The 4,662-nt window shown below is 45.8% G+C and overlaps 1 long non-coding RNA gene across 1 annotated transcript; it reads left to right on the top strand.

The window, feature by feature from the left end:
• The first annotated feature begins 1,511 nt into the window (after positions 1-1,511).
• LOC132534000 (uncharacterized) lies at positions 1,512-3,562 on the top strand. Its single transcript, XR_009545717.1, has 3 exons — positions 1,512-1,722; positions 2,855-2,933; positions 3,139-3,562. It is a non-coding gene; the product is annotated as an uncharacterized LOC132534000 (long non-coding RNA).
• Positions 3,563-4,662: the final 1,100 nt, after the last annotated feature.

Here is a 4,662-nt window from a genome sequence, read left to right as displayed (position 1 = left end):
CTTTCTGATCTCCTCACAGCTTATATAAATGCATTGGGGAGGGGTTTGGAGGATGAATGGAGGGTTTACTCTACTCTGTTGCATCAGTGCAGGTAAGAACATAGACAGCCATCCATTTTCAGGTGCCATTCTGCTTGACTTGCTAGAGCCACCAGGCCTTGGGTTTGAAAAAGAAAGTTCTTGATTGGGAGACATTTTCTCAGGGAGCAAAACAAACATAGAAAAGCCCAATCAGTTTGGACTCATTTGAAACACAGTCTTTGTAGAGAGAAAGTTAGTAGCCTTCACAAACAGAATAACATTTCCAGTGTGTGTTTATTTTCTTTTTCCTTGCAAAGTTGAGACTAAAATCAGAAAAAGAAGAACACATGAAGAATGCTGCTTATAACCTTGGTGTCGCAGATACTATAAAATCACAGAGGAATCTGAAATGCCACTTTTCTGTAAGAGTTGTTTCTGCCTCTCTCTTGCATATAACCCTGTCTGGGAATGTTTGAACCCACCCTCTGGAGGGCACATTGAAGGGATTCCTGTGGGCTTTACAAGAGTGATACTTCCTTTCTGGGTGGGAGCTCATTCCATAGAATCTTGGGCCCCTCCCCACACCCTCAGAACTAAGGTCTCCACCGCAGTAAAACCCTCAGGTGAGCTGTAGGTGCAGAAGTTTCAAAAACCTCATTTCAGATGGTAGTGAACATGCTTCACCACCATTTTAATGTTTTTAGTATCTTTGGCTTCTATTTTTATCTGCCTAAATCATCCTCTTTTCAAACCATTTTCTAGTTCACCTGACAACTCTTGGACTTGATAGATAGTCCATTGTATTGCCTTTGTTCACCATGCAGGGCTTTGGGACACACACACACACACACACACACACACACACACACACACACACACACACACAGAGAGAGAGAGACACACCATGGAGAAGAAAAAAAGACCTGTGTTGTTAAAATTCGGAGTCTCTAGCTGGCTGGGCTAGCTTCACGAGCGGGTAACAGAGATGACCAGAGACATACGGCTGGGCAGAGAAGCTGTATTTCTTTATTTAGGATCAACGATTTATAAACTAAGACAAACTAATCACCAAACAGAACTCTGCTGCCTCTTTCCCGTGGCAGCGCCAAGAACTCTCTCTAACTCTGCCACTCTGGAACTCTGTTGGGATTCCTAGGGGCGGGGCCAAGCAGGCCCTTGAAACTAACTGGACTGATGCAATTCTCTTGGCGGGGGAGAGCTAGAACAAACCAATGTAAAGCATACAACAGACCTGTGACCTCTGGTCAGTTCTGCTCAGAGTCACCTTGGAGCAGGTGAGTTCAACATGTAGCTGCTTTATCGGCACTTTGAAAAATGACTTTTCTTTCTTTTAGATAGATGGAGAAAGCAACCACAGCACTGAGGCTACTTCAGTGTGGTAGCGCAGGGCAGAAACCCAGGTCTCACCAACGACAAAGCAGTCACTGTATAAGCCAGCTATTTTGCTACCCCATTAGTTGCTTTCTTGCTCGTCTCAAAGAAATGAACTGCTCCTCTTTCATCCTAGAATCCATATTACTTTGCAAACCGACCAGCAAGTGCTGCTATTGTCACTGAAAAGAAAAATGAGTATACTAAGAACCTTCTCAAACAAATAGATGCCAATAGTAAACTGGCCAAGAAAAAGAAAGAAAATCAGAAAGTCTTGGAGCAACTAGAACGGCTGCAACTCAAACAAGAGTGAGTTTTGGTGGACTTGCAGGGGGGACTCCAGTAGGGAAGGGTAGGGCAGCACAACTAGTGCTTCAGCACATCTCAGCCAGCCAACCAGTATCCCCACACAGCCCGCCATCGCCACCATGCTTAGTGTCAGGACAGCCTTGGAGGCCAGGTACAGTTGTCAGTTGGGACCATGGCCTTTGGCTTTGTGGTCAGTGGTGTTAGTAGAGGAAGAAGGGGCCAGTCTGATGCAGGGACCCTTCCTAGTGTAGCTTTCTCATCAGTCTGTTGGGAGCCCAGCACCCAGGGTCAGGAGTGTGGGGGCCCAGACTAGAAGCAGGGGCCAGGCCATCATGGAAAGGCTTCCACATACTCATACTTGCCATTCTCCTGTAGCTCAGCCTGGGATGAACATTTCTCTCAATTCCCAGTCCTGAGGAAAGAGAGTGTTTGGTTGCACTTGGCCTGAGGCTGAGCATTTGAGTCAGGGAGGAGGTCAGGAGAGCAGTGAAGGAAACTACTGTGGGGAAGACTTCCCCAAATGGAGGTAATTCCTGCCTCCATAAAGCTAGTGTCTCTCTCTCTTTCTCCCTTGCTCCCTCCTTTCCTCCCTCCCTCCATTCCTTTCTTATTTGCCACTATGGTTATTTGGGGCCTGTTGCCCTGATGCTTCACTATTTCTGACAGTCCTTTCTCCCATCTAAGTACTAACCAGGTCCAACCCTGCTTAGATTCTGAGATCAGATGACATCGGGTGTGTTCAGGGTGGTATGGCCATAGAACTGACAGTCCTTTCTTTGATAGACTATGAGAGCTAGAGAGAAGACACAGAGAAAGAGAGACAGAAATAGAGAGAGAGAGAGAAAAGGAGAGATACCTGCAGCACTGTTCCACTGCTTGTGATGCGTCTCCCTTGCAGGTGAGGACCTTGAGCTCAGGTCTTTGCACATGGCAGCATGCGTGCTCTCCTAGATGAGACAACACCAGGCTCCAAGGCCCGTCTCAATCAGGTGTAATGGAAGCTTCCAGAAGGAAGTACCAGCTTTTATTTTCTTGGAACTTATTCCCACTATTACTTGCTAGGTGTGTTTTGATGATGTTGGTCTCCATTAGAATAAACTGTGGCCTCACCTCCTCCTCTTCCAATTATCAGGATTGATGAACAAAAAGCTGAACTGAAGAAACATCAATTTGAGGAGAGAGAAATGTATAAGAAAGCACTGGAATACCAGGTAAGTGGATGGGTTGCTATTTTGAGAACTGTACACTGCTTCCTAGCACTCTGAACGTAGGTGTGTGGAGGGTAGAATACTGGGCCCCCACCCACCTACCAGGTTTCCTCATGAGAGTTTGGGTGCCCTGGCTCCTTCCTATAAACAGTGGGTCTGTCAGTGTACCCCAGTGCTGCAGCCTTCACACTGGCTCTCTCTGTTCCAGCTGAAACACAGGCCTTCCAGACTGCCCATCTACGAGTCCATGGGCACCTTCACAAACTTTGGGCAGAATGAAGAGACCCTGGAGGCCGAGAAGCGGCAGAGAAATATTGAATATATGAAGCAGCAGGTGGAAACCGCTCTAGGCCACAGAAGACAGCGTGTCCTCAACCAAATAAAAAATCTGCAACAAGAAAAAAAAATGCTTCAGAAAAAACAAGAAAAGTAAGGGGCCTGGCCCTTCCTTCCTCACCATAACCCTCTCCTCCTTTCTCTCCCTCTCCTCCCCCACCCCTTGACACCAACCTTAGTAGAAACATGTGTGGACACGTGGAGAGTCATGACTGACCCTAGCTTGCCCCAGCCTGCTTCTCATCTCTACTCCCCAGTCAACTTCTGAGGCTGTTGCATGTCACAAACCACCTTATGGGATGAGTATAAATACAATATGAGTATAAATACAATAGTTTGCACATGCATAGCATTTCTCAGTTTTCCACATAACAATGCAAACCGCACTAGATGCTCTGTCATCATTTTTGGACATGGACACTGCCCCCTCACTGCACCCCAGAGTCTTTTACTTTGGTGCAATACAAAAACTGCAGTTCTGGTTCTACTTGTGCTTTCTCTTCTGATACTGTTTTTCAACTTCTGCCTGGGAGTGAGATCTTCCCATATTCATCCTGTTTCTGACTTATTTAATTTAACCTGATTTCTTCACACTCCATCCAAGATGGACTGAAAATGGTCAAGTCACCATTTTTTTTTTATTATCACTGAATAGTATTCCATTGTGTATATAGACCACAACTTGCTCAGCCACTCATCTGTTGGACACCTGGGTTGCTTCCAGGTTCTGGCTATTACAAATTGTGCTGCTTACGAACATATGTGTACACAGATCCTTTTGGATGTGTGTGTTGGGTTCCAACCAGGAGAGGAATTGCAGGATCATAGGGTAGGTCCATGAGAGGAGTCTTTAGATTAATTAAAGGAAACAAACATCTTTTGACAGAAAGAGGGTTTTCATTGACAGAAAGAGGGCTTCAGCTTAAAGCAAGCAGTCTTGGACCCTTCAGCTAGGGTTCCCTGTATCTGCTCATGTTACTGACTCTTTTTCTTTCTTTCTTTTTTTTTGAAAAAGTTTTATTTATTTTGGGTAGAGATTGGGAGAAAAACAGAGAGAAACCTGTTGCACTTCCTAATTGAAGTTGGGGACCTGAGGCTTGAACCCAGGTCCTTGCACACTGCAATGTGTGCCTTCAACTAGGTGCACCACTACCTGGCCTCCAACTTTACCTCTTATTCCAAAGAGTGAGAGCAAAACCAGATTTCCCGCTGAATCCAAAGGAGAGAGGACTAGGGGGGAGATGGTGGCAGTGGATGGAGTCAGACTCTTGCCTTCCCTCCAGGCATTTAGCAGAAAGATGTGCAGAAGAGGATAGAAGGAACACCATCAATCAACACCTGAGAAAAGAATGGGATAAAGATGTTGTGCTGAAGCATCAGCGAGATGAAGATGCCA

This window comes from Erinaceus europaeus, chromosome 17 (genome assembly GCF_950295315.1).
Source record: "Erinaceus europaeus chromosome 17, mEriEur2.1, whole genome shotgun sequence".
NCBI classification, from domain to species: domain Eukaryota; kingdom Metazoa; phylum Chordata; class Mammalia; order Eulipotyphla; family Erinaceidae; genus Erinaceus; species Erinaceus europaeus.
This window is presented reverse-complemented; position numbering and strand designations above follow the sequence as displayed.